Below are 16,111 nucleotides of genomic sequence, written 5' to 3'. Positions count from 1 at the left end.
GCTATTGCCTGAGCGACCCTTGACCTCTCCCTGCCGGCCCTACCCCCGTGACTGACCAGACGAAGGAATGTGAATGAAGGAAGTGCTATAAAGGAGAAATATTGCTGCCTTGTAAATTCCCTGTAGCACAGAAAGAGATTTCAAAATAAACAGCTGCAGCCTAGGAAAGCATAACTCAGCCATGCAAAATTCATCACCAGCTAATGCAAAGGAGAGAGGTTTGAAACTGACATGAGAGCTCCTAATTACTCCTTTTCTACAGAGGCTCCTGTGAGAAAGCATCGCAATTGCTGCTGCCCAATTCCTGGTGGCTGAGCTATTTTACACCCCAAAGTATGTTTCCTTTGGGCTCTTTTGATACCTGTTTTCGAACACTAGAGACCTGTTATTGACACTCGTGTTGCCCCTCTGCTGCGTGGGAGAAAATATCTAGGGTCTTGCAGGTCAGTTTCCCAGTGGAGAAGAAATCAATGATATAGAGTCTAGGAATATTCCTTAATTTAATTCCTTAATATTGCTTAATTTACAGTGTAGACACCAGTCCTGGAACAGACAAGGTCATAAACAACATGCAGGAAATCCCATCGCTCAGGAATCTCAGTCTACCACCGCCGCCAAATTCCCAGCAAGCAACTCTGCCTCAAGAACTGACTCTAGTTCAGAGAGAGAAAGGCAGAGCACAAACCCTCTCATTGATGACCACAGTTCCCCCCAAAAGAATGTGCAACAACATAACTAACAACACAGAATGTAAGTAAGTTTTTAGTCTTTGAAGAAATGCTAAGAAAAAGAACTTGTGAGCATGTGTAAAAGTGCCACCCGCTCACACCTGTCATAATAACACGATGCACACTGTATCCAAGGCCCTAACTTCTGCATCAAGACCCTTGGGTTTTGTGGCACTCTGATTTCATAGTTTGTAACTTGACAATGTCCCTCCAAACTGAAGCTTGTAAATATAAAGGTCTGCCCCATCTATGCTTGTGAATGTGTTTTCCATAGCCAGCTGCAGAGCTTTGGGATCCTCCCCCACTCAGTCCAGCTTCATCTTAGCTCTGGACCCAGAGAGACCCAGCTTGCTCTGCAACAGGAGCCAAAAGAGCAAAGCACCTGCTCCTGACCAGCGGCTATTTCTGTCTCTTCCTGTGAGTGCTTAAAGGCCTTCACTTCGCACTCAGGCTTACCTATATGGAGCCGGACAGGTTAGGAGGCCTCCCAGAGACCTGGGAAAGAGTGGGGGGTTGGCGCACAGCAATGCATCTGGCTTGCTCCAGGCACCACCCCACTGTCAGACCCTCCACGTAGCCTTCTCGCATGAGGCACTCTTTGGAGAGCCAGGGGGCTTTCTCCTAGTCTCAGACCTGCCCCCCTCCCCCACATGGAGGGGTCATGCAATAAGGAGCAGTCTCAGGCACTGAGTGCAGAGTGAGGCCCCTCTTGTATGAAGCGACCCCATGGAGAGAGGCAGGTTTCATTGGGTCGACAGTCAGGTTTTATGACATGGCCTGCAGGGCCATTTTCCCCACCCCCAAAATGTTGCATATTTACACTGTCAAAGGCAAGGCTGGAACGTCCCCACTGGACTCCTTGGGAGGAGAAAACCCTTCCTGTGCTTTCTGTCTGCAAGCAAGGCCGGGGCCCCTAATCAATCAGACCCTCTCCTTGGCTCTTGTGCTTAGCCATGCAATTAGCTTCCCTGGCTTGTGGGGAGAGGGAGGGGTGAAAGTGGAGCAGAGAGGCATAGCTGAGTACCCTGACACTTTCAAAGAAGGCAGACACGGCCCCTGTGGTCTCGCCTCCTGATTCCCTCAGCTGGTCCCTTGTTCAGCCCACAAGCAACCGCCAAAGAACTTGGGTGACACAAAGAAGGGGGATCAATAGGGTATTTTAATCCCAAACTTCTCTTCCATATCACACACCTCACATGTATCTCTTCTATATAACATGCAGCACCTAATATGACTGGGCACAGATCCCTGATTGCAGCTGGTAGGTATATTAATATTATTAATCATAAATATTTGGTTGAAAAATAGGAACACATTCGATTTTTTGGTTGAAATTTGAGGTTTAGAACTATTGTTGAAATTCAAAAATCTATAACGAGCTCTAGAACTGTGTGGAAAATGGGGTGGGGTGGAAATTCTTGGAACATTTTCCTTTTTGCTGATAACCTTTAAAACTATTATTATTATTTTATTATTTTGATTTTCAAGGAGAGCCGACACGTTCCACAAAAATGTTTGGTTTGTCAAAACCCCAATTTTCCACTGAAAAAAAGTTTTAATGGACATTTTTTTTTACTAGCCCTGTTGAAAAACCACTAAAATGTCTCACTGAAATTCACACAACAGAATCCCCTTGATATCAGGGATCTCAGGTAGAAGTCATGGGGGGAAAAAAGATCCCTTAGTGTGAGTGCCTTCCTCTCATTACTCCTGAATTCTGCCAACCACTGCAAATTCTGAGCTTCCACTAAAACAAAATGGATTTTTCCACTGTGAAGACAATGTAAATGGATATGTTGCTGTTGTCCGGTTAGCCCGGCTTTGCAGAAGATGAAGCGGCGATGGGGATGGGGACTCACTCCATACACCTAAATGAAGTGTAACCTTCCAAAGTTTCATTGGGATCATCTGAATGACCCCATAAGTGTGGTTGGACAATGAAGCTGGACTGTGAAAATCTCATTGTGGGGTCTTAGCTTATTGCCCCTCTGCGAGGTCTATATTAGCTGTGCCTTTTTTACAAGTACAAAGCTGTTTGTAACCGACTAACCCTGCAAAATCTCTTTGGGCTCTAAAACGCCAGCTATGTTTTTTCTGGCTCCCATATCACCACCAGGATCCTGACTCAGCAGGGCACATTAGCAGAGGCCTAAATTTGAGCACCCCGAACAGCTACGCTTAAATTATGCTTAAAGTTCAGCACATGTTGAGAATCGCTATCTCAAAGTACCAGCAATTTCCCTTTCCCCCCTTCATTTCTTTAAATGAAATTATATAAAACACTCAGAGGTGACGATTTTTACAATAATGTCAACTTGCCTGTATTTTGCATCCTGTATATTTTATGTTGGACATTTAGCCTCCTCAGCACAAATACCTAAAGCGGCACATTTAGTAAGAAAAAGACTGTTCCAGTGGTGCAGTGCGGCCAGTGGAACCGTGTTCCAGGTGCTTTAACTTTGGTGACTCCTGACGTGTTTATCTGCACAGCCTTAATGCTGGATTGGCATGGCACCCTCTTTCTCACGGGGACTGGGAGCATGCCATGGAGAAGCTGAGACGGTTTGATGCTCAAGCTGTGAATAGAGCAATGCTCTGGGAAGATGGAGAGGCTCCCAAAGATTGGACGGCACAGTGGGTGGAAAGCTCCTCCTTCCCAACAGGAGTTGGCCATGTGGACAGATTCCTGGGCCCATGCTCTACGGGTGCAGGGTCATTGTATGGAGCCAAATGGGATATAGTTGGAAGAATCCCATCAGGGATCAGACTGTTCCTGGCCAAGGACAGCAACGCTACCTGCTCGTGCCTGCCATGCCGTGAAGGGCCCAGTCTACTGGCAGGCGCCACCCGCGGAGTTTGGGTCATTGGGGGAAGAGAGACAATGTGCTGGCAGGTGTCTGACAGATTCCAGGATGGGGAGGTGCAGAAGAGGAGTGAGAGGCTCAGGACTGGGCGGAAGAGGGAAAAGGAGCAATAGAGCAGGGCAGGGAGACGAGGGAGAGGGGGAAAGGAGTGAAGGGGAGAACGGAGAGGTGTACAGGGCAGAAGAGGTGAAGGGAGGAGGAGAAGCAGACCAGGGGGAGTTTGAATGAACGGGGGAGGGGAGAGACTGTGAGGCGGCAAGAGGCAAAGCAGGGGGAGGAGGCGGAGAGAGATGGAGGGAGGATGGGTCAGGACAGCGTCAGCGAGGGCCTGACCCTGAGAGGTGCTGAGCATCTCCTGTGAGATGCTGCGGGCTCTCAAACCCCACTACAGTTGGTGGAAGTCAAGGGTCTCAGCACCTCGCAGGACCAGGTGGCACCTGATGGCTCTGCTGCCCCATTTGTTTCCCTGCCCCCCAGCAGGGCCTTGTGTCACTGCTCTGGGCTGTTTCCCCCCATGAACCTGGCGTTACCCTCACAGTCTGAGGAGCGTACATGTCTGGAAAACTCCTATTCCTCTGACCCTGCAGTGTCTGGTGTTAAGGCTGAGTACAGCCCCCCTCGCTGGGAGGTTTTGGAAAGAAGTCCTGTTTTCATTGGGCCTTTAGCCAGTGAAATAATCCTTTTGACACTGACCCTGCTAGAGATGGCAGTCTCAGGCCACCAAGGAACTGCTAGTCTTGAATTCTTAATAGCTAGGGTTACACTCAATGCTTTAGAATTTTGATTCCTTCCCAGCATTTCCTTCCTAGACACCAGTGCACCCTGGGCAGTACAGACCCTGCAGTACAGCTATCTAGAAATAAAAAAGCAATATGTAACCACTGGAAATGGATAGCAATAAATATAAATTAAAAGTTATAAAGTGCAGAAAACTGATAAGGGAAGCAAAAGACATCTGGGAAAAATCCATGGCTGGGAGGGCTAAGGACAATAAGGAGTTTTTTAAGTGAGGAAAAAAAGAAATTCTAGCAATAATATTTGTCCATTGCTACATGGTAAAATTATGAATAATGATGCAGGAGTGTTCAATAAATATTGCTTATCTGTATTTGAAAAGTAGGATGATATTCTCATAGTATATAAGGATAAAGAAGTACTTTCCAGGTAATTAGTAACTGAATAGGATGTAAGAGAAAGGGTTAATCATTTTTAAATCATCAAGCCCAGATAACTTGCACCCAAGAGTCCTAAAAGAGTTGGCTGAGGAGATCTTTGGCCTAGTGATGTTAATTTTTAATAAATATTGGAACACCAGGAAAATTGCAGAAGACTGAAAGAGTGCTAATGTGCCACTATTCAAAAAGGGCAAGCAAGATGACTTGGGTAGCTATTGGTCAGTTAGCCTGACATAAATCCTGGGCAAAATAATTGAAGAACTGATACGGGATTCGGTGGATAAATAATTAAAGGATGTGGATATAATGAATACCAATCAACATGGCTTTATGGAAAATAGGTCTTGTCAAAGAAACCTAGGGGAGTTCCTCACAGGTTGGTCTTGGGACCAGTCTTATTCAATCTTCTTATTAATGTCTTTTGCACAAAATAGGAGTGTGCTAATGAAATTTGCTGATGATGCAAATTTGGGATGCATGGTCAATACAAAGGAGAGGATCAGAATGTTATACAGGATGATCCATCTGATCCTGAAGACTGGAATGACAGAAATGAGATGAAATGCAATAGTACAAAATGCAAGGTCATGCATCTAGAGTCTAATAAGAAGAATTTCTGCTACAAGCTTGGGGTCCACTGATTGGAAGTGACTGAAGAGGAGCAAGACCACAGTGTGTGGGTCATCACGAGATGATGATGAGCCACCAATGTGATGTGGCTGTGAAAAAGGCAAGTGCAATTGGTACGACTGGAATATTGTATCCAGTTTTGGTGTCCACATTTTAAAAAGGGTGTTGAAAAATGGTTCAAGGGGCCGATAACATACCGGAGAGTGAGTGACTTAAGGAGCTCAATCTCTTTAGCTCATCCAAAAGAAGACTGAGGGGTGACTAGGATTGCCAGGCATCCAGTTTTTGACTGGAATACCCGGTTAAAAAGGGACCCGGGTGGCTCTGGTCAGCACCGTTGACTGGACCGTTAAATGTCTGGTCATCATTGCAGCAAGGCTAAGACAGGCTCCCTGCCTGCCCTGGCTCCACGCAGCTCCGAATTGGCTGGCATGTCCAGCTCCTCGATGCAGGGGCATCCAGGGAACCTCTGCTCACTGCCGTCACCCTGAGTGCTGGCTCTGCAGTTTCCATTGGCTGGGAACCACAGCCAATGGGAGCTGTGGGGGCAGCACCTGCAGGCGCAGAACTGCCTGGCTGCCCCTGCACCTAGGAGCCAGGCCGGACATGCCAACTGCTTCTGGGAGCAGAGCCGTGTGGAGCCAGGGCAGGCAGGAGGCCTGCCTTAGCTCCGCTGCGTCACTGACCGGGAGCTGCCTGAGATAAGCACTGCCCGGCTGGAGCCCTCAACTGTGTGTGTGCAATGTGCTGAGTGTGTCCAGGCATGTATGTACTGTGCAGTGTGTTGTATGTAATGTGCTGAGAGCACACACGTGTGTGTATGTATGCACTGTGCAGTGTGTGTGTGTGTGTGAACATACAGTATCATTTGAAGTATCCCAAGCCCTGGACCCCTACACGGGGTAAGTTCCATACTGGAGAGGGTGTGAAGATGGTCTAGTCTGGTGGTTTTCAACTTTTCATTTGCGGACACTTAAAAATGTCAAATGGAGCCGTGGACCCCTTTGGAAATCTAAGACATAGTCTGCGAGCCCCCAGGAATCCATAGACCACAAGCTGAAAACCACAGATCTAGTGGCAAAGGCAGTGGGCTCCCATGCCATGGAACTGAGGTCTAGCCCTGCCTTTGCCACAGACTTTCTGGGTAACACTGGGTGAGTCACTTAAACCAGAATTTCCACAAGTGGCCAGTAGTTCTGTGTTCCTTGTTTTCTTGAGAGTCCTGGAGCCTGTTTTCCTTCACACTCGGAAGTGAGGTCAGTGGGAACTATGGGTGCTCAGCATATCTGAAATGTCAGGCCCTGGGTCACTTAAGTTGGGCACCCAGAATTAGTGGACAGTTTTGAAAACGTTGTCCTCAATGTCTCTGTGCCTCAGTTGCCCATCTGTGCAATGGGGAATAATAGCCCTGCCCTGCCTCTCAGAGGCGTGTGAGGATAAATACATGGATATCCCTGAAGAACTCAGACCCTGCAGGTACAAGCCCCATAGAACCACTCAGGTGGACATGAATAATTACATCTTTTGTGCCAGGTGGAGATGGTGGGTGGTGAATGAAGCAGGGGCTGCACAATGGAGGAGGAGGATATAAAAAGCTACATTGAGCAGCTGCTGTATCCCTGAGCACCGTCCATTCTGTGCACTTAATGAAGCAAGGCCCTGTGGAGTGAATAGTATGTGATCAGGTCATTAAAGACGGGATATATGCACAAACTGAAGGTTGTATGGTGGTGGTAGCCGTGTAAGCATCCAACCAGATATCTGTCCAAGAATGAACCCAGTGATTAGCCACTCAGGCTCTTTTGTTGCCATGTTATATCAGCGTTCGCTGGGCCCAGGCTACTCGACTTCTCCCATCTCTGGAGCTGCCCAGACGAGGCACTATTCATCTGGTTTTGTGCTAGTGTAGACAAGCCCTGAGTGGGTTTGATTTGGCTCTCACTTACACACATCAGTGGGGAAAGCATCTGCCACCTGCTTCGTTTGCAAGTGAAGATGGGACCTGAGGGATTTTTATGACCTTTAAAACAATCATTCTATCCCCTGCATCCCAGCTGCAGGCAGCCCACCTGGCCGAGGCATTTGCATTAGAGGAAGAAGCTACCTTCCGAGGGAGATCTAAAAGGCTTTTGTTTCACTGCTTCCACTTAAGATCACCTGTCTGACAGCCTCTGAGAACTGGCAAAGAGAACGAGATGTCCCCCCAGACCTGACGAGGCTGTAAATCATGCCAACAAAGACCTTACCCTGGCGTTTATGAGCCCATCATATACTGGCCTCCCTTGTGTAAAACAGACCAGTACAAACACATCCCTAACAACACCGGAGCATGGAGCATTTGCAGTGTGGCTGCTCTGAGAACATGTCCTGCAAGGGAACAAAACAGATCACAACAGTGACTTTTTGGTGAGAACCAGTGCATTCTTCTTCTTGACAGACGAGTGGGAAAGGGCAGCTCAGATACACTCTGTCATGGGCATGGAGCAAGAGATTTGGGCTAAAATTGATTTTGAATTCTGGGCCTGATCCTGCAAACCAGCCTTTCCAGGCTGTCACATGTTTGCCTTTCTATTACATTTTAACCTTCATTCTGAATTTCATGAGTTTCTGACACTTGCCTTTTTAATAACTACCACCAGCATGCAAGGGTCTATACCCAGAAGTGACTCATATGCACTCTCAGCCTTACCTCTGGCTTAACAAAGGTTGTGTTTTGTTTTTCCTGGGGCTATTCTAGCAGGCTCCTGTTATAACTAAGGTTGCAAATCAGGTTCCATTATAACGCTAGACAATCATAGTTTTCAGATGTCCCTAACTTTCCAAGCTGTTCATGCTTGGAGCTGATATTTTCAGTGTTCCATTTCTGCCTAGTTTCCTTTCACTGAAATCTGACCCTTCTGCTGTTTTGGAGCTGGGAGTGGGTGGGAAAAGGGGCTTTTCACACAGGGGCAAACACCTCAGAGGTGTTTCTTTTCCCAGGGGGATAGCACAGAAACAGAGGGCGCTTTAAGGGCTAGATTCTCTGCCTCGTGCAACTTCTGTTGGGGAAATGGGGTGCATGAGAGGCAATCATGGCTCCCAGGGTATGGGAGTTGCTGTTGTGTATGTTGGCAGGCCATCCACCAGCCTGCAACAGCCAGACCATGGCATGCACCGGCCACACTCTCTCCTTGCCCCGACACACCCCCTATGCTGGGAATCACAGCAGGGTGATATAGACGAGTGCTTCTCAAGCTATCTGATGTGAGGGACCGGCAATTTTTTCCCCCAATGTGCGCGCAGACCGGCAGCTGATGGCTCGCGGACCGGCACCGGTCCACGGACCACCACTTTGAGTAGCACTGATATAGATACTGGCTGTGCTGCCTCTATGCTTGCCGTGCACTCCTCCACCCTTGGGCATTGCCAGCTGCAGAGATCTAAGAAGCTTCTACCATCTTTGTGCTTCTGGAACTGCAAAAAGGGGCTGGAGCGGGCCAAGCAGCTGGGCCGAAATGTTCGCAGTCCTTTGTGTATAGCATGCACTTCACTAAGTTTTAAAGATCAATTGTAAATCATCTGAGATATAAATGTTGGGAAAAGCACTGATAACTGTATACAATGGAAAATTGTGTCCCTTTTGTGAATGGGACACAGCTGGGAAATATGCCAGTTTTAAACACCTACTCCACTAATTCACTACCACGATCTGATGTTCTTTAAACATCACTTAATGTTTAGATCAAGAAACGAGATTAGTTTAAAGTTTCTAGCTGGAGCAGTTCTGCAATTTTTTGACTGCAAACATTCTGAGTTAAGTACCTTTTCTGAGAACATGCCAAAGAAATGTAAACTTGCAGAACTTTAAAAAAACTCAGCCGATAATCTTCAAACACGCTTGATGTTTAGATCTCGACAAGTTCTACAAAACAAGCCAAGTCTGAGGTTTCTAGTACAGCAGGCATGTCATAATGTCAATGCAGATTTTATGAGTGAAACAATTTCCAGTTGACCAAAGCCCCTAAAATTGAGCTTGCAAAGCAGATTCCATTCTAACTCCCTCTTTTCAGATGTTCATAAGTTCCTAAAACTTTAATCTTCGGGGATGCATTTTCCATGCTTGTTTTGCTGCCCAAAGGTGATTTTTTTCTAGCAAACTTTGAACAAAATCCCTCTGTCAGTTTTGGAATTTTACATGGTGGGAAAAAAACAACAACACTTTTCCCACTGAAAAAACAAAAGACCCCAAAAAATCGCATGGTCATATTTCATTCTGGATTCTTAACATGAAATTTGCCATGGATTAGTCCTTCGTGTGCAGTATGTGCTTTGCCAAATTAAAAAGTAAAACCAACAAAAACCTGATTGGTGGGGTAATATTTTTTATAGGCCCAGCTTCTGTCAATGAGACAGACAAGCTTCTGAGCTTCACAGAGCTCTTCTTCAGGCCTGGGAAAGGTACTCAGAGTGTCATAGCTAAGGCTTTGTCTACACTAGCATTGACTGACATAAGTTTCACTGACAAAAGTGCTGGAGAGGACAGCTCTATCGACAGCGGGAGACACTCTCCTGCCAACATAGCTACTGCCGCTTGTTGGGGGGTAGTTTTAATTATGCTGGTGGGAGAGCTCTCTCCTGCTGGTGTAGAGCGGCTAGATGGGAGTCCTTGCAGTGTACAGCAGTGCCGCTCTAAGGTCCGTAGTGTAGACATAGGCTAAATACAAGGTCAGACAGATAGTTTAGCATATGTAGTTAGCACATATTCTAAAGGACCACTGAAGGTGAAGTGACCCATTAACACCCCTGCAGTCGAAGGACAAAAAGGGGTGTGAGTGGGTTACATATTGTTGTAATGAGCCATAAATCCAGTGTCTTTATTAAAACCAGGATTGTTAGCATCTAGGAAACTTATGAATCCACTGCACAAAATGCCCCAATAGCAACTATGTGGGTGGAACCAGACAATCCCTACACTCTTGAATGAACTCACACAAGGAAATGATAAAAGACAAAAACACCCCATCACCTGTGGGTGAACACTTCTCACAAAGTGACCACTCTAGATCATAGAATCATAGGACTAGAAGGGACCCCGAGAGATTTTCTAGTCCAGTCCCCTGCACTCATGGCAGGACTAAATATGATCTAGACCATCTCTGACAGGTGTTAGTGAGATAGACAATCAGTCCTCATCCTCAAAGGAAACCTGCACAGCGTTTTCAAAAGACGAGCCAGGGAGCTTCAATTCATAACTTTGCTAGACCCAAAACTTGGCTAGACTGAACAGAGATGCTAGATTTACAGCTTATTACAACAATCTGCAATGCACTAACACTGCTTTTGTCCTATGACTACAGAGGTCTTAACGGGCCACTTCACCTTGAATGGTCCCTTAGAATATGGGCTAACTCCTTACGCTAAACTATCTATTCAACCTTGTATTTAGCTGTGACACGCTGAGACCTTTCCCAGACTGGAAGAAGAGTTCTGTGTAGCTTGAAAGCATCTCTCTTTCATCAACAGAAAGTTGGGCCAATAAAAGATATTACCTCACCTGTCTTGTCTCTCTCATATCCTGGGACTGACCCGGCTACAACAACACTGCAAACTGAAACTTGATGATCAGATAACCTCGTTATGAATGCTAGAAATGGTCTGTCTGTGTTTGCATACTGAGATACAGCAGGAACAATACCAATTGTTGGGGGCTGGCTGGAGGGAGTGACCTAAGTGGGGAAATGAAATGGCCTATACATCTATAGCTCAGCTGAGTGATTCCTAAGGCGAAACATAAAAGTCCAGGGAGAGGAATTATTACGGTAGCTTATGGGGGCATAGTTAGGAGTAACGGGATCAAATGAAGAGGGGCGAATTAGGCTGAGTATAAGGACAACCTTCTTGACGGTGAGCTCTATTGGACTGTGGAATAGCGTTGCATGGAAGAAGGAGAAGCTAAGTGTCCTGAGACATTTTAAACCAGGCTGGACAAAATGATACTGAATCTTCAATAGGGAACTAACCTGTATGCCAAAGAAATGCACTAGATACCTCACCATTCTTCTCCATCTCCAGGGTCAGTGACTGTTTGGGGTACTTTTCTGTTGGTTTAAGTTTTGTAAGCAGTTTGGGCTGCAGAAGGGTCAAAGATGCTATATGACTATACGATGTTATAATCCGTTAAGATTTTATTAGTATTTGAATTTGGAACCATTAGTACGAATATACAGTATAAGTAGAGTGCCCCAAGATATATCATCAACTGCAAATTTTGGAGAAATTAGGAAGAGATGCTACAGCATAAAGGAAAGATGCTCAGTACTGTGATCATTGTAGCTCCACTGACAGAGCTATGCACTGATCTACCCCAGATGAGGAGTTGGCCTTCTGTTTTCATGCCCTTTGGAATAACGTATTCCTGTCTGTGTACTTCTCGGTCTTATCTCTATGCAGAATTCCCCCCGGGCCATGCAGAGTTTCAGGAGCTGTCGCTGACCTAACTCATGCAAATAGTCATTAGTTACATGAGCAAGTCAACTGGGTTACTAATGTGAGTAGAAATTACTTTTGTGCGTAAGACGGTGGCAGGCTTTGGCCCTTGCTACTCCGTACCCAGTGAACTCAATGCTATCCTTCGGCTGTCCCTCGATGCGAGGATGAGGTCTGCCAAGGGGGTTCACTGGTGGCAGTGCTATAAGACATGCATGTAACTAGTATATGACTGACTTGAATGTTAAGTGACGTTAATGATTGTTTATTGCAAAGGAAACATTTCTACCGTCCGGCAACTTCAGCTGACGAATGTCAGAACATTTCCAGCAGATGAAATATATCCATCCCAGTAAACAAACTATTGTCCTGATCCTGTGTCAGACTGAGATTCTTACAGCTGCTTGCAGCCTTGACCACAAGTTTTTCTGAAAGTGATTTGAAAAACAGATCATATTTACATTATCTGCCTCATTGGTCCCTCGGGTACTTAGTGCATACAATACACGGGTGCTCATTCTTTTCCGCTGGCATATAATATACATATCACAGCCCTGTTCTTAGATTTCGCTGCTGTGAACAGAGGAGCAACCTCTGGGAGTAATAATGCTTTCCCTCTCCCCAGAGATGTGATCCCCAACTTTGCTTGCCCTATTGCTAATGGGAGGAGAAAGAGAAAGGGGTCTTCTCTCTTTCCCTATGCCAAGCCCTCCTCATGTTCTCCATTTTGTGCTGCTCTGGCCTGAAGCTGGGGGAATTACAGAATTTTTTGGTTCTTTGGCAGTTTTGAAAAGTTGGAAAAAAATTGTGCTGGATTGGACAGAAACAAAAAATATGGAAATTTTCAGTGACCCAAACACAATTGGTGGGGGGTGGGGGACATTCATTCCAGGTGGAACGACTGGTTTCATTTTGACAAAACGGAAGCATTCGCTTTCCAGTGTCGGTGGGGCTTAATTGGTTTTGAATTTTTTTTAAAATAACATTCTAGGACATTTTGAACCGAAAGGTCATTTCAACCCCCCCAGATGGAAACGTTTCATTGTGGAAATGTTAACGCGAAATGTCCCAGTATTTTCCCCCCCACAATGAACAAACTGGTGAAATCAAGATGGATCTGGGAAGGGTTTTGATGTCGCTGAAGCTGGTTTGTTTTGCTTAAAAATCCCACCCTATTCTATTCTGGCCCGAGCCATTTTTGTTTCTGCCCTGCCCTACCTCCTGTTGGTGCCAGCTGGCTCTAGGCTGTGGCACCCGGCAGAGACTGTGGTCCAGGGACGGCACAGACAATGCAGCATTTCCTCCCACCCTGCAACAGGCTCCACTCCCCACCTGGGGAATACTGGGTACACCGAGCATAGGAGGGCTATGAGGGAGCCAAGGACTCAGTGGCTGGCGGGAGGCAGAGCCCAAGGGAGATGAGGTGACACTGAGCACAAAACTCACAAACTCACCTTGCTTGGGCCTTAATCAAATTTTGAAATTCTGCCCAGGTTTGTCACAGGTCCAGGGAGGTTTGGGGCCGTGTGAATGAACCTGGGCTGCTCCTAGGCCCATCCCAGGCTGGGGGATCTGCACGGCATCAACTAGAGATGGGCTCCAACCAAAGCCCTGGATCTGAGCCACCGCTCCTGAACTGAAGGAAAGGTCACACCCATGGCCAAACTTTGCAGCTGGCCCCTGTGCCCCTAACCGGTGCAGCTGAGTTCCCAGAGCTGAACCCCCCAGTGCCTGGGAAAGCTCAGAGCTAGGTCTGCACTTTGTGGCTTGGGCCGACCTCTGGATTCATCAGTTTTGTTTGGAATTTGGGGCCCCTGGCTCTAGGGGTGGGATAACTGTCTGTGGGGGATAAGAGCGTGGCCCTCTGTGAATTGAAACGCCAAGTCTGACACACACGGCGCTGCAGAAAATGGGATACCCCTGCCCCTCAACCCACAAGCTCTCAACTCCCCAGAGATGAGAAGCGGGAAGTGTCCCCTAGCCTGCCTCTAGTGGGAGCAAACAACTCCCCTCATTCCCTCTGCCTCTCTCACGTACTTATGACTGCCTTGTGCAGACACCTTGGTCCCGAGGCCCGCCAGGGATATCAGTTGGCGGCTCCTTCACGGGGCTGTGAGCACGGGCGTGTACTTGGCGCGGTTCACCCCAATCCCGGACACCTGCCCCTTTTGCGGCATGAGGGAAACCCTGGCGCACATCTACCTGGAGTGCGCCAGGCTGCAGCCCCTATTCCGGCTCCTCACAAATATTTTGTTAAGGGTTTGGTTGCACTTTTCTCCTCACCTCCTTATCTATGCACTCCCCGTCCGTGGCCCCACTAAGTCGCGGGACCTCCTGGTCAACCTCCTCCTGGCCCTGGCTAAAGTGGCCATCTATAAAACCAGGGTGAGGAGGTTGGCCGATGGAGTCTCCCGCGACTGTGGGGCCTATTTCCGATCCTCTGTCCGTTCACGCCTCTGGACAGAGTTCCTCTGGGCGGCGTCCACTGACTCCCTTGATGCCTTTGAGGAGCAGTGGGCGCTGTCCGGGGTCCTCTGCTCGGTGTCCCTGTCCGGTTCCCTTCGTTTGACCCTTTGACCGCGCTCCTGTCCTTGTTGTTCATTAGTTGTCCCCCGTAATTATTTGGTTTCTCAGGTCCTGTGGACCGCCCCCCTTAGGCTGTGGGCGGGCTTCACTAGATGATCACAGTGGTCCCCTCTGGCCTTGGAATCTATGAAATGGTCAAACATTTTCCTCTGAAAACCATTTTTACTGAACTTGGCAATTTATTTTTAACAGAGACATTTTCATGAATGATTTTCTCAATTGTTTCCATTTTTTGACAAAAATGTCTTTTCATTCTTTCCGCTCTGGTTGTTTCCCCATTTTCAGTTGTTGCACTTCAGGTGTTTTTGTTTTGTTTGTTTGTTTTACTTTTTTCCCCATTGGCAATTGTGGCAGGGAAGCTTAGTTACACAGGTTTTTTTTTTCAAAAGCTAATTTCAAAAATGAACACTTTTTATTTCAAAATGTTAATAATATTCTTAAAACATTTCAATTTTCATAAATAAAACAAAAACCTGAAAACTTCTGAGAAAGAAAAATGAGAAACCTTTAAAAACCCCTGTGGAATGGGCTGGTTGCCTCTCCAGAATTATACATATTTTTGTGAGCAGCAAGGTGGGTGAGTTAATATTTTTTCCTGGACCAACTTCTGTTGGAGGAAGGGACAGGCTTTCAAGCTTCATGGAGCTCTTACTCAGGTCTGGGGAAGACAACCAGAGCAATTTGTCCCTGCTCCCAACAGAAGTTGGTCCAATAAAAGATATTACGTCCCCCACCTTGTCTCTGTCACATCCAGGGACCGACACGGCTTCAACAACACTGCAAATAGTGGAATGGATTTTTGTGACATTTTTTCAAACATAAATTCAAGCTTCTCTAGTCTCCGGTCACTAGAGGGCAGTAGGACACATACAGACTGGCCAGTGTATTACACCTTCACTTGCTGGTCTCCTGATTATACATCTGGAAGATGGCTGGGAAGTTTGTTTCTGGGTCTGAGTTTCCCTACAATGTGCAGGGGGTTGCGCTGCAGCTTTGGTGCATGCTCATTTCCAGACTCCAGAGGAGGCAGTGCAGTGTGAGCTTGACAAGAGACCAAAGAAAAAGTGTGTGTCAGATGACATGGAACAAGCCGGAGTGCTTTGCAGCTCCATCTTCTTGTCTCAAACACAGGCTGTCAGATCTCCAGTCCAATACTCTGCTCTCCTTCCATGCCTGGCTCTCCCCTGGGGGGCATGGAGCTTAGCACTGTGGCCTGTCCTGATGGGCAGGCCTCGACCCGGCGGCCCCAGGACTACAAATAGTACACACCTTCCCACTGCTGTAACAAAGGAAACAGAGGGCCTGGAAACAGTCTCCTTCACAACACAACCTTGATTATCCCAGAGCCCGTCTGTCCTGTGCACTGAATGAGGGAGGGGTCCTGTCAGGGGAAAAATATAATATGTGCAAACCTGGCTGGTTTCTGTTTGCATGGGGGCTAATCAACCTTTTTTTTCCTAGTTTTGGTCCATTGAAGAAGCCTGAAAACTCAATAGCCCGGAAACCCCAAAGTGAAACCCACGCAGAGCCAAAGCCAAGGTTTTGCACGGTCTGGGCTCACAGCTATAAATCCTTCCTGGATGTTGGCTTTCTGGGGGAAATAAGCCGCTTGTGTGTACTTGGCTGGGTTTCGCTGAAAGCTTTCCTCAAGCCTGGGCCAGGA

The sequence above is a fragment of the Eretmochelys imbricata genome, chromosome 7 (assembly GCF_965152235.1).
Source record: "Eretmochelys imbricata isolate rEreImb1 chromosome 7, rEreImb1.hap1, whole genome shotgun sequence".
NCBI lineage: Eukaryota > Metazoa > Chordata > Testudines > Cheloniidae > Eretmochelys > Eretmochelys imbricata.
The sequence above is the reverse complement of the archived record's forward strand: the minus strand, read 5'-3'. Positions refer to the sequence as shown.